The sequence below is a fragment of the Capra hircus genome, chromosome 3 (assembly GCF_001704415.2).
Source record: "Capra hircus breed San Clemente chromosome 3, ASM170441v1, whole genome shotgun sequence".
NCBI classification, from domain to species: domain Eukaryota; kingdom Metazoa; phylum Chordata; class Mammalia; order Artiodactyla; family Bovidae; genus Capra; species Capra hircus.
The window spans coordinates 111612384-111631594 of NC_030810.1; the positions used below are offsets into that span (position 1 = coordinate 111612384).

General features: G+C 45.4%; 1 pseudogene across 1 annotated transcript; it reads left to right on the top strand.

Moving 5' to 3' along the window:
* LOC102176838 lies at positions 1241–2723 on the top strand (annotated as a pseudogene). The gene has a single exon (XR_001917919.1). The product of XR_001917919.1 is annotated as a cerebral cavernous malformations protein 2 homolog pseudogene (transcript).

The following is a 19211-nucleotide window of genomic DNA, read 5'->3' on the forward strand; positions in this document are numbered from 1 at the left end:
CAGATGAAAGATGTATGTATGCTTGACTGCATGTATTCCCTAGACAAAAAAAAAAAAAAAATGTATGTATACTGGTTCCTCCTCTACCACTTCTAAGTTCTGAGCTTCATTAATTCCTGAGATGAGGTGTATGATCTCAACAAAAGATTGTGTGTTCAAGTCCCAATATGAGTTGTACGATTTTCCTGTGGTCATGTATGGATGTGAGAGTTGGACTGTGAAGAAAGCAGAGCGCCAAAGAATTGATGCTTTCAAACTGTGGGAGAAGACTCTTGAGAGTCCCTTGGACTGCGAGGAGATCCAACCAGTCCATTCTGAAGATCAGCCCTGGGATTTCTTTGGAAGGAATGATGCTAAAGCTGAAACTCCAGTACATTGACCACCTCATGAGAAGAGTTGACTCATTGGAAAAGACTTTGATGCTGGGAGGGATTGGGGGCAGGAGGAGAAGGGGATTACAGAGGATGAGATGGCTGGATGGCATCACTGACTTGATGGACGCGAGTCTGAGTGAACTCCGGGAGTTGGTGATGGACAGGGAGGCCTGGCGTGCTGCAATTCATGGGGTCGCAAAGAGTCGGACACGCCTGAGCAACTGAACTGAACTGAACTGCCTGTCTCCTCGTTTACCAATACTCAGCCTACCAATCCTCTATCCAAATTACCTTTCTGAAACAGGAGGGAAGGGGTCAGGGTAGAGTCTTTAAAAAAATGACGTAGCCCAAGGACAAGACATAAACTGATTAGAACAAAATAGGTCAAGGTGGAAGATGCGTCAACCTCCACTAGACCTTGAGCCTCAGAGTAAGTTCATTGTAACACACCAGCAAACTAAGTGATACACCCACCAGTACCATGACAGTTTCAAGGCCAACCATCAAAAATCAGTGAACAGAGGGCGTGGACGGCCCCTGGCGGCCAAGGGCGGAGACTGCGGCCGAGCGAGTGGCGCAGGACCGGCGGTGGCCACGGGGCCAGGGCGAGCATGTAGCGGCAGCGGGCGGCGCGGCGCTCCCGGGATGGGCCAGGCCGCGGGGGGCCGCTCGCGGAGACATGGAGGAAGAGGGCAAGAAGGGCAAGAAGCGCAAGTGGGGCACGAAGGAGCCACGGCTTTCCGCCCCTTCCGGTCAGTGACTCTCCCGCAAACCTAGGCTCTCCACATGGCCTTCCTGGCGGTTGAGTGACCAGGGGCTACAGAGGAGCTGGCCCCGGTTATGGGCCAGAAAGTTTTCTAGGAGCCAGCTGTGTCCTTCAGTTGAAGATTACTCATCACAAGGGGCCCCATTTCAAACGGACAGGACTCATCGAGCTGCCAGAGAACCAATAGACCAGAGTGGATTTCATATAAAGTGCGCACCCTGGAATTGTGTTGCCGTTTAAACGAGTATTCCTAAAAGGTGAAAAGAGTAGAGATAAGAAAGCCCGTGAGAAGGTGACAGAGAGGCGCCCTTTGCACACTGTGGCGCTGTCCCTGCCCGAGCACGTCGAGCCCAACAGACTGCTGAGTGACTATATCGAGAAGGAGGTGAAGTATTTAGGTCAGTTAACGTCCATACCAGGATAACTGAATCCTTCCAGTAGGACCGAAATCCCGCATTTCACAGACAATGCAGAGAGCCCACCAGCTCCCCGGACACCTGACCCAGGAGCATGACGGTGTGATCAGTCTGTCTGCCTACAACGTCAAGCTGGCTGGGAGGGACGGGGAGGACACCATCCTCAGGGTCCCCATCCATGACATTGCCGCCGTGTCCTACGTGCAAGATGACGCCTCACACCTGGTGGTCCTGAAGACAGCCCAGGATCCCAGCATCTCCCCCAGCCAGAGTTTGTGTGCAGAAAGTTCCCGAGGCCTCACCATAGGCTCCCTGTCGGAGAGTGGAGTGGGGCCTGTGGAGGCATGCTGCCTGATGATCCTGGCCGCGGAGAGCAAGGTCGCCGTGGAAGAGCTGTGCTGCCTGCTTGGCCAGGTCTTCCAGATCGTGTACACGGAGTCCAGTATTGACTTCCTAGACAGAGCCATATTTGATGGGGCCTCGACACCCACCCACCACCTATCCCTTCACAGTGATGACTCTTCCACAAAGGTGGACATGAAGGAGCCATATGAGACGGAAGCCAGCACTTTCTCCTTCCCCGAGTGTGCACATGCAGGCGGCGTCTCGCCCTTGTCCTTCTGCATGCAGACGGCATCCCACGCCAAGACGGTCAGCGAGAGTGAGCTGAGCACCACGGCTGCAGAGCTTCTGCAGGACTACATGCTCACGCTGCGCACCAAGCTGTCGTCGCAGGACATCCAGCAGTTTGCAGCGCTGCTGCACAAGTACTGTGACGGCGCCTCGGTGCACAAGTTCTGCATCAACGTGCGACAACTCTATGGGGACAGCCGCAAGTTCCTGCTGCTTGGTCTGCGGCCCTTCATCCCTGAGAAAGACAGCCAGCACTTCGAGAACTTCTTGGAGACCATTGGGGTGAAGGATGGCCGTGGGATCATCATGGACAGCTTTGGCAGGTACCGCCGGGCCACGAGCTCCACCTCCGCCTCCACCTCCAAAGGGAACAGGGCCATGCGCAGCTCTGACGACCAGTCCACGCCCTCGAAGGGGAACAAGTGGGGCCGCACGATTTCGGACATCAGCAATGACATCAAGGCGCTGGGCTGCAGCATGGATCAGGACTTGGCCTGATGGCGCCGGGGCCCCTGCCAGTCGCCCTCCTGGGCCCCGGACATAGGTGTCTCTACTGTGAAGGAGGCACCCCCGTGCCAGGGCAGAAAGTCAAGCTGCACCCACATGCATGCCCACCTGCCTCGGGAGGCGGTCCTGTCAGCCAGACCCTGGACAGCTGTCATTTTGCCCACGATGTTTCTATTGAAACTCTCAGAGACCTTAAAAGAAGTTTACTGCAATGTGGAAAAAAAAAAAAAATCAGTGAACAGTGGCCTAATTCCTGGAAATCTCCACCCCTTCTCTAAAATAGTTGAAATAATCCTCCCACTCATTAGTCTATGAAATCACCCTACCCATAAAAACTAACCTCTCCATATTTGGGGCCCTCTTACCTTCTGAGATAGCTCACAGTATGTCAGTGAAGTGTGTTTCTACCAAATTTGTTCTTGCTTTTTGAGACATACCCCATCCTGTCTATGAAATATCTGTCTAAATAAATCCATTCTTTACCTATCATTTTGTTTCTCAGTAGACTTTTTTCTGCAACTAAGACAAAAAGGATCTGAGTTCACTGAATCCTGAGACCAGGTGTGTGATCTCAATTAAAAGACAGTAGATTGAAGTCTTAATATGAGTTGTACAGTTGCAAAAGTCCTAAGTAAGCCCCTGATTATGTAACCAAGCTGGATCATATGGGACCTTCTCAGTTCCCCCACAATTCTGTTTTTTCTCCCCTCTGAAGTATCTAGATAATGGTATCTAATGCATATTTCCTAAGTTTTTCAGCTGATAAAACTGCCACCAAAAGGATGAAATTAACCATTAATACTTGATGATCATGAGCAGGAGCTTGCTTCTAATGCCCAAGGATTGATCACCATCAACCAATCAGAGAATTGTGCAGGAGCTGATCACATACCCTAGGACACCTCTTCCTCCCCTTGCCTTTAAAAATGCTTTGCTGAAACCCTTCAGGGAGTTTGGAGTTTTTGAACACAAGCCCCTTGTTCTTGCTCAGCCCTCTTGTCAACTACAAATTGGCAGTTGATTGGGTGCTTGCCATCTGCCTCTACAAGGATTAAATCATATGCTACTACACCTGTTGATTTTCAACACCCTCTGAAAGGAGATCAGGGTAGAGAGCAGAAATTGTTGCAGGTAAGAGCCTTGACTCCATGCTGGATCTCTTTCTTTGACTTTAACCTTTATTTTTTTGTTTTGTTTTGTTTTTGTTATTATAAGCATACATAATGGCCTTCCTAAAAGGACCCCACCCTTCTGCTGGACTGTTAAATTAAAGTGCCTTTGCTCAGCACACAGAAATATAACCTGACTCTGCCCACCTGTTAATGGCTGCAAGAAACAAAGTATTAACATATCCCTTCCCTAATACTGGTCATTCCCAGAGATGATTTGCGACACTGATGGCCCTTTTTATTTTACTTCCTCATCCCATCTCTCTCTCATTCTATAAAAGAAAATGGCATCCAGACCATGATAAAATAGTTATTTCTAGACATTAGTCTGCCATCTTCCCAGTCAGCTGGCTTTCTTGAAGAAAGTCGTATTTCTTGCCTCAACATCTCATCTCTCAGCTAATTGGCCTGTCATGTGGCGAGCAGAGTGAGCTTGGATTCGGTAACAAAATGAGGCATTCTGTGCCTGGGGGGAGAAACTAATAAGACAGGGCTTCAGATAGTTAGATATTTTCAGGAGCCTTTTCTTTTTTTTTTTTTTTTGGTTGTGCTGCTTGATACACAGGGTTTTCTCTAGCTGCAGCGAGTGAGCTGCTCTCTAGCCGTGGTGTGATAGCTTCTCTTGGTAGCGGCCTCTCTCGTTGCAGAGCATGGACTCTACGGCTCTTGGCCTTCAGTAGTTGCAGCGCATGGGCTCAGCAGTTTCAGGTCCCAGACTCTAGAGCGCAGGCTCAGTGGTTACGGTGTACAGACTCAGTTGCTCCATGGCATGTGGGATCTTCCCAGATGAGGGATCAAACCCACGTCTCCTGCACTAGCAGGTGGACTCTGCCACTGAGCCTCCAGGGAAGCCCCAGAAGTCCATTTTTTGAGCCTAATTCTTGTGTCTCCTCTCTGGAAAAGTATTAAAATCCATGGTGACAACTCTTCCTGATGACTAGCAAAAGCTTCACAAGACTAGTAGAAACCTTCTGGGAAGTATGTGCTTGATTGATTCCCCCTTTACCAAAATTACATATATACTATTTTTCCCTCCTACACCTTGGGAATAGTTTCTCAGAGGTATCTGAGATGTCATCTCCCAGGCTGCAGTCCTCGTTTTGCCCCAAATAAAACTTGACTCACAACTCTCATATTGTGCTTTTTCTTAAGTTGACACCTCCAATAAACCTTTCTGTGCACTAAACTCATTTTTGTTTATTTGCCCTAGAGGTAGGAGATACATGGGCCCAGGCTCAACAGTTTCTCCCCTGTGGACAGAAATTTCATAAAACAGAAACTCTATAAAAACAGGATGATGGAGGAGGCTGGGCCCTGTAAAGATAAGAGATGGAAGACCACATTCCTCATTCTAAAGTTAAGGAGACCTCCCCAACTACACATGCACTGAAAGGCTCCTTGGAGGTTGAAAAGGGAGGGGGGATAACCTCAAAGAAAGTGATGTCAACTACCCATAAGCTTTACTAGAATCCATCTGGGCTAAAAGACGTGCACACACATGGGATGACCCTGAGCTATGCCAAATATGGCCTCTTTACCAGACAAAGCAAGATGATTGGTCCAAGTAAACTGGAAAGAAATGCCCCATAAAAGTGATTCAAACTACCACCAGGGTGCAGCTCTCCCTATGAGCCTGCCCCTGTATCCATCCACAGGCACTGTACTCTTTTTCCTCCTAATAAACACCACCTCTGTGGGAATTCCCTTCTGCAAAGCCAAAAGGCTAGGACCTTGTCACTGACCACTGGTCTATAAGACAACGGTGATGCAGGGACTCCAGCCACTCCCCACAGCAGATCCTGCGAAAGCAACTGAAATCACCGTGGGACCTCTTTAATGCGACAGGGTGAGAGCTCCATGACTGCAGCTAGGTAGGGTCTATGAGGCCCTGTCAGCCTGAAGAAGTTACAGAAAACAAACCTTTGCCTGTCATCTGCCCAGTAAAGATTTTGGGGGGGTTTATGTTTCTCAGAGGGTGTGATGCAGGAGGCAGATGGACTCCCAACATGGTAGAGCAATTGGAGATTCATTCCCTATGGACTGAAACTCCAAAACAAAAGCAGCAGGACAATTAAGGGAGGAGGCTGGGCCCTATCCAGGACACGTATTTCTCATTCTTGAAGTCAAGAGACCTCCCCAACCACACATGTGCAGAAAAGGCTCCTTTGAGGTCAAAGAGGGAGTTATGTCAAAGGATATTCTCTACCTATACACCTATTCATCTTGGCTAAAATCCAACTTGGCTAAGAGATGTGTACGAACATATAAGAGATCCTGAGATATACCAAATATGAATAGTGAACCAGGCAAATTAAAATGATTGGCCAAAGGAAACTCAGAAGAAATGCCCCATAAAAGTAATTCAAACTACCACAAGGGTGCAACTCAGCAGTTCAGACACTCTCTCTCTCTAGAGTTCACCCATTGGTCTATCCACACATGCTATACTCTGTTTTCCTCTGAATAAACATTTTATTTGTTTCCCTGTTTTCTATATTTGTGGGAATTCTTTTCTGCAAACCGAAAGAACCAGGCCCTGTCCCTGACCGTTGATCTAGTGGTTAGGATTTGGTGCTCACACTGCTGCAACACAGCCTCTGTCTCTGGCTGGGAACCCGAGCCCACTCCAAGCCATAGCAGGCTGAGGCCACCCAAGGTCAGCCTGACTGTGCACTGGGCTCACAAATTTGCATTCAGTAACAAACAAAATTTAAATTCGCAATTTCACCTTGTGTGGTTTTTCTTTATGCAGACAAAGGGGAAGAAAAATATTCACAGGAAGGCAGAGGTGTTTAGAAAACAAAAGGTGAATAAATTTCTTTAGGTATCTCAGGTAATAGCTCTCTTCCTGGTACAGGCCCCCTTTCCAAAGTAAATTTAAGCAGTTAAGGGAGAGATAAAGAGCTTTCCAGAATCTGTTAGATTTGATTACCTTTACCTTGAAATAGGTCCATACCATTTCTGTCCTTTATCGAGCCCACCTTTGCATGAAATTTTCCCTTGGTAGCTCTAATTTTCTTGAAGAGATCTCTAGTCTTTCCCATTCTGTTGTTTTCCTCTGTTTCTTTGCATTGATCACTGAAGAAGGCTTTCTTATCTTTTCTTGCTCTTCTTTGGAACTTCGCATTCAGATGCTTATATTCAGATGTTTATATTCAGATGCTTATATTATTCAGATCCTTTTCTCCTTTGCTTTTCGCTTCTCTTCTTTTCACAGCTATTTGTAAGGCCTCCCCAGACAGCCATTTTGCTTTTTTGCATTTCTTTTCCATGGGGATGATCTTGATCCCTGTCTCCTGTACAATGTCACGAACCTCATTCCATAGTTTATCAGGCACTCTATCTATCAGATCTAGGCCCTTAAATCTATTTCTCACTTCCACTGTATAATCATAAGGGATTTGATTTAGGTCATACCTGAATGGTCTAGCGGTTTTCCCTACTTTCTTCAATTTGAGTCAATTTGGTAATAAGGAGTTCATGATCTGAGCCACAGTCAGCTCCTGGTCTTGTTTTTGTTGACTGTATAGAGCGTCTCCATCTTTGGATGCAAAGAATATAATCAATCTGATTTCAGTGTTGACCATCTGGTGATGTCCATGTGTAGAGTCTTCTCTTGTGTTGTTGGAAGAGGGTGTTTGCTATGACCAGTGCATTTTCTTGGCAAAACTCTATTAGTCTTTGCCCTGCTTCATTCCGCATTCCAAGGCCAAATTTGTCTGTTACTCCAGGTGTTACTTGACTTCCTACTTTTGCACTCCAGTCCCCTATAATGAAAACGACATCTATTTTAGGTGTTAGTTCTAGAAGGTCTTGTATGTCTTCATAGAACCGTTCAACTTCAGTTTCTTCAGCATTACTGGTTGGGGCATAGACTTGGATAACTGTGATATTGAATGGTTTGCCTTGAAGACGAACACAGATCATTCTGTCGTTTTTGAGATTGCATCCAAGTACTGCATTTCGGACTCTTGTTGACCATGAACGCTACTCCATTTCTTCTGAGGGATTCCTGCCCACAATAGTAGATATAATGGTCATCTGAGTTAAATTCACCCATTCTAGTCCATTTTAGTTCACTGATTCCTAATGTCGATGTTCACCCTTGCCATCTCTTGTTTGACCACTTCCAGTTTGCCTTGATTCATGGACCTGACATTCCAGGTTCCTATGCAATATTGCTCTTTACAGCATCGGACCTTGCTTCTATCACCAGTCACATCCACAACTGGGTATTGTTTTTGCTTTGGCTGGTATGAACCTAATAGAAGCAGAAGATATTAAGAAGGGGTGGCAAGAATACACGGAAGAACTGTACAAAAAAGATCTTCATGACTCAGATAATCACGATGATGTGATCACTAACCTAGAGCCAGACATCTTAGAATATGAAGTCAAGTGGGCCACTACCAACAAGGCTAGTGGAGGTGATGGAATTCCAGTTGAGCTGTTTCAAATCCTGAAAGATAATACTGTGAAAGTGCTGCACTCAATATGCCAGCAAATTTGGAAAACTCAGCAGTGGCCACAGGACTGAAAAAGGTCAGTTTTCATTCAAATTCCAAAGAAAGGCTACGCCAAAGAATGCTCAAACTACCGCACAATTGCACTCATCTCACATGCTAGTAAAGTAATGCTCAAAATTCTCCAAGCAAGGCTTCAGCAATACGTGAACCGTGAACTCACTGATGTCCAAGCTGGCTTTAGAAAAGGCAGAGGGAAAAAAGAAAAAAAAAAAAAAAAAGGCAGAGGAGCCAGAGATCAAATTGCTAACATTCACTGGATCATGGAAAAAGCAAGAGAGTTCCAGAAAAACATCTATTTCTGCTTTACTGACTATGCCAAAGCCTCTGACTGTGTGGATCACAATAAACTGTGGAAAATTCTGAAAGAGATGGGAATACCAGACCACCTAACCTGCCCCTTGAGAAATCTGTATGCAGGTCAGGAAGCAACAGTTAGAACTGGACATGGAACAACAGACTGGTTCCAAATAGGAAAAGGAATACGTCAAGGCTGTATACTGTCACCCTGATTATTTAACTTATATGCAGAGTACATCATGAGAAACGCTGGAATGGAGGAAACACAAGCTGGAATCAAGATTGCCGGGAGAAATATCAATAACCTCAGATATGCAGATGACACCAGCCTTATGGCAGAAAGTGAAGAGGAACTAAAAAGCCTCTTGATGAAAGTGAAAGGGGAGAGTGAAAAAGTTGGCTTAAAGCTCAACATTCAGAAAATGAAGATCATGGCATCTGGTCCCATCACTTCATGGCAAATAGATGGGGAAACAGTGGAAACAGTGTCAGACTTTATTGTTTTGGGCTCCAAAATCACTGCAGATGGTGACTGCAGCCATGAAATTAAAAGACGCTTAATCCTTGGAAGAAAAATTATGACCAACCTAGATAGTATATTCAAAAGCAGAGACATTACTTTGCCAACTAAGGTCCGTCTAGTCAAGGCTATGGTTTTTCCTGTGGTCACGTATGGATGTGAGAGTTGGACTGTGAAGAAGGCAGAGTGCCGAAGAATTGATGCATTTGAACTGTGGTGTTGGAGAAGACTCTTGAGAGTCCCTTGGACTGCAAGGAGATCCAACCAGTCCATTCTGAAGGAGATCAGCCCTAGGATTTCTTTGGAAGGAATGATGCTAAAGCTGAAACTCCAGTACTTTGGCCACCTCATGCGAAGAGTTGACTCACTGGAAAAGACTCTGATTCTGGGAAGGATTGGGGGCAGGAGGAGAAGGGGACGACCGAGGATGAGATGGCTGGATGGCATCACGGACTCCATGGACGTGAGTCTGAGTGAACTCCGGGAGATGGTGATGGACAGGGAGGCCTGGCGTGCTGCGATACTTGGGGTCGCAAAGAGTCGGACATGACTGAGCGACTGAACTGAACTGAACTGAAATGAACCTTGAAATAACCCTCAGGCTGAAGAGGCATGTTTTGCGGTGAGAAATTCTGCTCCCCTTCAATACAAAATAATTTACATGGCCCCCCAAAGGACACTGAAAAAGGATAAATCCTTGGTCTTACTTAATAACTTTTCACAGAAAAGACCCTGGAAAAGACCTGATGCTGAGAAAGGTAGAAAGCAAGAAGAGAAGGGGACAACAGAGGACAAGACAATTAGGTGGCCTCACCAACTCAATGGACATGAGTCTGAGCAGCTCTGGGAAATGGTGAAGGACAGGGAAGCCTGGCGTGCTGCAGTCCATGGGGTTGCAAAGAGTTGGACATGACTGAGCAACTAAACAACAACTCTTTTCGCAATTCCCCTTCTCCCATCCCACTCACAACCCACAAAATACTGCTTTACACCCATAGTTCCCAGGTCTGCTTAGGGACCCTGACTCTTTGTAATGCAGATTTAGTAAACGCTGCTGTTAAAGTCTCACCCTTGCCTCTCCCTGACATTCCAGCTCAACCCCATCACAAAAGTTCAAAACCAGTCTGGCTGGGATTTGCTCTCCACAAATGGGAGGTGGGGCTGAGGGTGGGGTCAAGTGTCAAACACTGGAGGAAATCAAGTTACATCTTGTTGGAAAACTAGGTGACTGTTTTGTTGTTCTTTAGTCTCTAAGTCCTGTCCCACTCTTTTGCAACTCCATGGAGGTTACTGGAGGAGTGAGTAACAGTCATGCACTTGCACTCAGCCCCCACCTGCGTCTTTTCCGGAAGCCCAGGAGATGCTGGATGCCCCAGTGTGCAGCCCACTGCCTCTGCAGCCCTTTCCTACAGCCACTGCACAGATCCTGTCCGCATTTGAAAACACCTGCGGCCAGATTTCTCTATTCCCGCAAAGTCAGGAACTTTCCTAGGATCCGCACAACCTCACAACCTGCTCAACAGTTTCCTCCAAGATGACAGTCATCGGCACCCCAAGAATAACAAAACAAAGGGATAGGCAGCCACTAGATGGCCCCCTTTGCCTTATCCACAGCAATGCAGGGCTCAACTACCTCCCAAAGTTTGACGTTCATTTATCTCCAGCTGGGGACTGGTTTCCTCTTTGGAAACAAGTGTTAACTACAAATCGGCACTTGCCATCTCCCTCTACAAGGATTAAATCATGTGCTGCTGCAGCTGCTGACTTTCAACACCTACTGAAACAAGTTTAAGGTGGAGAGCAGAAATGAGCCCTTTTCGCTGAGGGGGAGGGATGGAGTGGGGGAACTGGCAGGAGAGGTCTTCATATATTTAGATATTTTTAGGCCCTGGTTTTATGTGCCCAATTCTTGTATCTCCTCATATCTAGAAAATCACTAAAGTTCTTTATGGTGACGACTGTTCCTCAGGACTAGCAAAAGCTTCAGGAGACTAGCAGAAACCTTCTAGAGAATGTGTGCTTGATTGCATGTATTCCCCCTTTGCCAAAATTACATATATAATGACCTTCCCCACCCCCCCCCACCGCCCCCCGCCGCCCCCCGCTTCTTTGAACCAGTTTCTCAGAGCTATCTGAAGTGAAGTGCTAACTCCTGGGCTGCAGTCCTCATTTTGCCCCCAATAAAACTTAACTCACAGCACTCAAGTTGTCCATTTTTTTAAGCTGAGACAAGTTAAGGGACAAGGTAAGGCTCCACAAGAGGTGGCCCTGGAGGAGGCTAAAGAATTCCCTGAATCCACCCTCAAGGACTTTACATGCAGATACTTATCTTTGGGGGATCAGCTTAGCCCTAGCATCACTCCCAGGTCCCCAGAGCGGGAAATGGGCATCAAACTTTGTGTTGTCTGCACCTTTCCAGGTTACCAGATTCCAGCGAAGGGAACAGAATCCCAGGGGGCTCTTCTGAGTACATTTCCTTTCTCTGTCTCCCATTTCATGTTTGTAGGAAACAGGATTCATTCAGCCTCCTAGACCATCCCTGAGTCCCAAAGGGCTGATTCAAATGGTTGGTAATCAGGAAAGGGTGAGAATACGAAAACAAAAGGGGAATGTTACCAAAAAATCGACTTCTCTATACTCCAGTGCTGAATCACATCCTGGAGACTGAAGTAGAAACGAACAGCTTTCTTGCTTTGCCAGGCAAAGGGAGACACACCAGGCTTCTGCCTTGAAAACCTATGTGTCTCAGTTTAGTTCAGTTCAGTCGCTCAGTCGTGTCCGACTCTTTGCGACCCCATGAATCGCAGCACGCCAGGCCTCCCTGTCCATCACCATCTCCTGGAGTTCACTCAGACTCACGTCCATCGAGTCCATGACGCCATCCAGCCATCTCATACTGGGTTGTCCCCTTCTCCTCCTACCCCCAATCTCTCCCAGCAGCAGAGTCTTTTCCAATGAGTCAACTCTAGCATGAGGTGGCCAAAGTACTGGAGCTTCAGCTTTAGCATCATTCTTTCCAAAGAAATCCCAGGGTTGATCTTCAGAATGGACTGGTTGGATCTCCTTGCAGTCCAAGGGACTCTCAAGAGTCTTCTCCAACACCACAGTTTAAACGCATCAATTCTTCGGCGCTCAGCCTTCTTCACAGTCCAACTCTCACATCCATACATGACCACAGGAAAAACCATAGCCTTGACTAGACGGACCTTAGTTGGCAAAATAATGTCTCTGCTTTTGAATATACTATCTAGGTTGGTCATAACTTTTCTTCCAAGGAGTAAGCGTCTTTTAATTTCATGGCTGCAGTCACCATCTGCAGTGATTTTGGAGCCCAAAACAATAAAGTCTGACACTGTTTCCACTGTTTCCCCATCTATTTCTCATGAAGTGATGGGACCAGATGCCATGATCTTCATTTTCTGAATGTTGAGCTTTAAGCCAACTTTTTCACTCTCCTCTTTCACTTTCATCAAGAGGCTTTTTATCTCCTCTTCACTTTCTGCCATAAGGCTGGTGTCATCTGCACATCTGAGGTTATTGATATTTCTCCCGGCAATCTTGATTCCAGCTTGTGTTTCTTCCAGTCCAGCATTTGTCATGATGTGCTCTGCATAGAAGTTAAATAAGCACGGTGACAATATACAGCCTTGACATACTTCTTTTCCTATTTGGAACCAGTCTGTTGTTCCATGTGTCTCACCCCAGAAAATTTGATGAGTGTTTTTACACCAGGTAGGGTCTGTCAAGACTAGGGTTTATGCAGGGTTTATATCACCATAATCCAAGTCTATGCCCCAACCAGTAATACTGAAGAAGCTGAAGTTGAACAGTTCTATGAAGACCTACAAGACCTTTTCATTATAGGGGACTGGAATGCAAAAATAGGAAGTCAAGAAACACCTGGAGTAACAGACAAATTTGGCCTTGGAATGCAGAATGAAGCAGGGCAAAGACTAAGAGTTTTGCCAAGAAAATGCACTGGTCATAGCAAACACCCTCTTCCAACAACACAAGAGAAGACTCTACACATGGACATCACCAGATGGTCAACACTGAAATCAGATTGATTATATTCTTTGCAGCCAAAGATGGAGAAGCTCTTTACAGTCAGCAAAAACATGGTTGGGAGCTAACTATGGTTCAGATCATGAACTTCTTATTGCAAAATTCAGACTTAAATTGAAGAAAGTAGGAAAAAACACTAGACCATTCAGGTATGACCTAAATCAAATCCCTTACGATTATACAGTAGAAGTGACAAACAGATTCAAGGGATTAGATCTGATAGAGTGCCTGAAGAACTATGGACAGAAGTTTGTGACATTGTGCAGGAGGCACTGATCAAGACCATCCCCAAGAAAAAGACATGCAAAAAGGCAAAATGGTTGACTGAGAAGGGCTTACAAAAGCTGAGAAAAGAAGAGAAGGAAAGGCAAAGGAGAAAAGGAAAGATATACCCATTTGAATGCAGAGTTCCAAAGAATAGCAAGAAGAGACAAGAAAGCCTTCCTCAGTGATCAATGCAAAGAAATAGAGGAAAACAATAGAATGGGAAAGACTAGAGATCTCTTCAAGAAAATTAGAGATACCAAGGGAAAGATGGGTACAATAAAGTACAGAAATGTTATTGACCTAACAGAAGCAGAAGACATTAAGAAGAGGTGGCAAGAATACACAGAAGAACTATACGAAAAAGATCAACATAACCCAGATAACCATAATGGTGTGATCACCCACCTAGAGCCAGACATCATGGAAAATCACATAGTGGTTTTTAAGTTTGCTTCTCACCCAGCACATTCAACAGGCCGTGTAAGTATCTTCTCTTAAAATGTGCAACCCTGACATGCTGTCTTTTCTATATGTCTTTTTAGTACTATTTCAATGCTGTCATAGCTCAAGCATAATCAACTCCCAATTCCTTTGTACTGTTATGGCAGTCTCTTTGGCAAGTTCTCCCATGAAATTCAAATTTTTTTCTTGTTGACTTTTTAAAATATGCAAAACATAGTTATAATTCCAAAATTCAAAACAATAGAAAGTGGTATACTCAGAGCCACACTCCATCATCTTTCTCTTTCACCTTTGTGTTACCCACCAATTGTTTCAATAATGAACAATTTCATTAGCTATTTTTCTTTCTGTGTTTGTTTCTGCAAAAATAAACATGATATGCTATCTTATTTCTCATCACTTTTTACCAAAAAGGAAGCCTTGCTTTTTCTTCATTTAAAAAACATATCCCGGGGATTTCCCTGGTGGTTCAGGGGTTAAGAATGCATCTTCAATGCAGGGGCTGCTGCTGCTGCTGCTGCTAAGTCACATCAGTCGTGTCCGACTGTGTGCGACCCCATAGACGGCAGCCCACCAGGCTCCCCCGTCCCTGGGATTCTCCAGGCAAGAACACTGGAGTGGGTTGCCATTTCCTTCTCCAATGCATGAAAGTGAAAAGTGAAAGTGAAGTTGCTCAGTCATGTCCAAATCTTCGCGACCCCATGGACTGCAGCCTACCAGGCTCCTCCGCTCATGGGATTTTCCAGGCAAGAGTACTGGAGTGGGTTGCCATTGCCTTCTCCATCCAGTGCAGGGGATGTGGATTCAATCCTTGGTCAGGGAACTAAGAATTCACAACTCATGGGGCACCTAGGCCTGTGAACCCCAACTGGAGAGCCCACATGCCATAGCAAGGACCTAGTGTACCCAAAGTAAAAAAATAATAATTTTCAAATTTTAAAAATTCAGTCTTTGAAGAATTTTATTAAAATGTATAGATATTTTAGATATATCATATATGTTAAATATATAAAACTATGTATTCAAACTGAGTTATAGAAATCTTTCTCTTTTTTTAATAATTGTGTAAAGAAAAAAATGTTGCCTGCCATTCCAGTTCCACAAGGATCAAGCCACTAGCCACTGCTGTCTTCCACTGAAAGGATATTCAGATATTCAGGGTCGAAAAAAAGCAGGAAACATTCTGTGTTTTGGCACTAGATGGCTAGGATCCATATCTAAGGAAAATTTTCAAAGGACTCCAGATTCTTGCATCTTCTCATCAACACAGAAGCACTAAAACCTTTAACTTGAGATGTCTGTTCTTTGTGATTAGCAGTAACATTTTGATGTTTGACTACATGATCTTCCTAGAAAAAGAAAAAGTTCATATATATCCCAGCTCCTCCCTTACCTGTTTAGAGAAGTTCTTCAGCGCTATCTGAGATGTTCTCTTGTGCTGTATAGCTACAGCTAAGTCACTTCAGTCGTGTCCGACTGTGTGCGACCCCATAGACGGCAGCCCACCAGGCTCCCCCGTCCCTGGGATTCTCCAGGCAAGAACACTGGAGTGGGTTGCCATTTCCTTCTCCAATGCATGAAAGTGAAAAGTGAAAGTGAAGTTGCTCAGTCGTGTCCAACCCTCAGCGACCCCATGGACTACAGCCTTCCAGGCTCCTCCATCCATGGGATTTTCCAGGCAAGAGTACTGGAGTGGGGTGCCATTGCCTTCTCCGTTGTGCTGTATAAGGTTCCCAAATAAAACTTAATTCCCAATTTCTTTTTTTAATTACCTATTTATGTATGTATTTATTTTTGCACCAGGTCTTCTTTGCTCCATGCGAGCTCTCTCTTTGTTGCAGTGTGCAGGCTTCTTACTACGGTGGTGTCTAGTTGCAGAGCACAGACTCTGGGCACACAGGTTTATGTTGTTGCAGCTCTCGGGCTCGAGGGTTCTAGAGCATGTGGGCTCCAGCAGTTGTGGCACAGAGACTTAGCTGCCCCAAAGCATGTGGAACCTTCCTGGACCATGGATCCAACCCGTGTCCCCGGCAATTGGCAGGCAGATTCCCAGCCACTGTACCACCAGGAAAGCCCAACTCACAACTTCTACACTGCGTTTTTCAGCTAACATTTGCATAGTATTTCATTGTGTGAATACACCATAGCTTATTGACCCTTTTTTTTTTTCCAGATTTTTTGGTTGTGATGAGCAGCAAGCATGATCTTACTTCCTCTACCAGGGATCAAACTGTCATCTTCACTTTCTTGCCCCATCCTTGTTCTGTCAGAGTTGAGAACTATCAGAGAAAAGGGGAGGGGCATTAAAAATGAGCAGGAACCTGCAAGCACTTCCCTGGTACAAAAGCTGCTCCATGTCCCTCGCTTATTTGGAGAAAAAAGTTTTAGTCTCCTAAGCCTTCTCTGAGTTCCAAAGAGCAGACTTAAGCAGTTACTAATTAGGGAAGTGAGGGCATGCACAAAAACAAGAAAAGCAATCAAGCAAGAAAAGTAATGATGGCTTAACAGTATTTCAGCCATAAAACAGAGCTGTAGTTTCTCCTCATGGAACACAGATTATAAATCATCTGATGCATATATTTGAGTTGTTTTGCAGAAACTAAGACCCCTACTCAGGTGGAGAGCTATGACTTCATGCTGACCACAAGTCCATAGACCCCAGACTGGCTGGAACCGGAAGGCTGATGATTAAGATTCCTGAAACATCAGGAATTTTCTAGCGGTTCAGTGGTTAGGACTCTGCACTTCCACTGCACAGGGCACAGATTAGATTCCCTGGCTGGGGAATTAGGATCCTGCAAGCCACTTGGTATGGCCCCCCAAAAAAGATTTCTGAAACATCAATAAATGCTGTCCTTTCCTTCACCACACCGTGTTATCAGTAGACTGGCTTTGCTGCATGGCAGGTGAGCAGACAAGCTTTGTTTGAGAACATGTTGGCCAGGTCATATTTTAAATGTATCTGTAGTTTTATTATGATATTGACAATGTCAACTAAAAAAACATGCACAGCGTGAGAATTAGAGTTGATTTTGATTTGGGGCAAAATAAGGACTGCAACTCAGGAGACAGCACCTCAGATAGCTGAGAAACGGCTCCAAAGAGACAGTGAAGGAAAGCCAGTATATATGATTTACGGGAAGGGGGCGTTCAAAACAATCAAGCACTTATCTTACAAAAGGTTTTCTACTAGTCACAAGGAGCTGATGTCATCATGAAGGGATTTAGTGCTTTTCTAGAAATGAGATGCAAGGACTGAGATCATGAAATCATTTCCTGAAAATATCTATCTAAAGACCTGTTCCACCAGTTTCCCTGGAGCGCAAAGTGCCTCTTATTCTCCACCCTGAACTGCCTCCGGGAGTGTTGAAGGTCAACAGCTGCAGCAGCACAGGATTCTGTCTTCACAGAAGCAGATGGCAAATGCCCTCCTTGTTGTTGTTGTTGCTCAGTTGCTGGCAAAAGCCCTTGGCAAGTGCCAATTTGCAGTCTACAACAAATTGCCCCCCTTTTATATTCACATCAGCAAAATATGTGTTTGTTTCCCCCACCCTTGATGATCAAGTGTATTATCAAGTGAAGGGGAGGAGAATATGCCACCCGAACATGTGCCCTTTTGGTATTGAGGAGGAAGAAATTTTCCTCTCCCCTTTTAGCTTTTTCTGGCTAGTTTAAGAAATAAATTGACATGAACCAGATTAACACGAGAAAAGCAAATTTAAATAATAACATGTATCCAGGGGAGAGATTCAGGAAACTGGGTAACTGACTCAGGAAACTGAGTAACTCAACAAAACGGCCAAACTCTTCACCTTAAATATCATCCTCAGCTAAAGACAAAAGAGAATGTTGAGAATGGGGGCAGTGCATTATGAGATGTTACCAGGAAAAGCACAGTAAAGAAGGGTAATTGTGATGCGGATTTAGGTCATCGCCTTCTCTGTTGATAAGTTTCCAGAGATTTGGTCATCTTCCTCTTAGAGGGACAGAGAAAGCACACCCTTCCAAATGGAGATTTCCCTCACGCATGTAATCATTTCTTACAGGAGGGCAACTCCCACTTGGTTCACAGAGCCCCAGTCGGAGAAGGGATAGACTACCCACTCCAGTATTCTTGGGCTTTTCTTTCGCTGGTAAAGAATCTGCCTGCAATATGGGAGACTTGGATTTGATCCCTGGGTTGGGACAATTCCCTGAAGAAGGGAAAGGCTACCCACTCCAGTATTCTGGCCTGGAGAATTCCATGGACTGTAGAGTCCATGGGGTCACAAAGCGCACTTCACCATGTCTGCTATTTCTCAGAGAATAACCAGCTTAAAACAATGAATATGCCAATGAGAGGGGCTTCCCTGGTAGCTCAGCTGGTAAAGAGTCTGCCTGCAATGCAAGAGACCCCAGCTTGATTCCTGGGTCTGGAAGATCCCCTGGAGAAGGGACAGGCTACTCACTGCAGCCTTCTTGCCTGGAGAATCCCCATGGACAGAGGAGCCTGGTGGGCTAAAGTCCACGGGGTCACAAAGAGTCGGACACGACTGAGCAACTAAGCATGCCAAAGAGACATTGTACAGTGGCAAATTCTGCTCCCCTACAAGTGAAAGAGGAGAGCGAAAAAGTTGGCTTAAAGCTCAACATTCAGAAAACGAAGATCATGGCATCTGGTCCCATCACTTCATGGGAAATAGATGGGGAAACAGTGGAAACAGTGTCAGACTTTATTTTGGGGGGCTCCAAAATCACTGCAGATGGTGACTGCAGCCATGAAATTAAAAGACGCTTACTCCTTGGAAGAAAAGCTATGACCAACCTAGAGAGCATATTCAAGAGCAGAGACATTACTTTGCTGACTAAGGTCCGTCTAGTCAAGTCTATGGTTTTTCCTGTGGTCATGTATGGATGTGAGAGTTGGATTGTGAAGAAGGCTGAGCGCCAAAGAATTGATAAGTTTGAACTGTGGTGTTGGAGAGGACTCTTGAGGGTCCCTTGAACTGCAAGGAGATCCAACCAGTCCATTCTGAAGGAGATCAGCCCTGGGATTTCTTTGGAAGGAATGATGCTAAAGCTGAAGCTCCAGTACTTTGGACACCTCATGCGAAGAGTTGACTCATTGGAAAACACTTTGATGCTGGGAGAGATTGGGGGCAGGAGGAGAAGGGGACGACAGAGGATGAGATGGCTGGATGGCATCACGGACTCGATGCACATGAGTTTG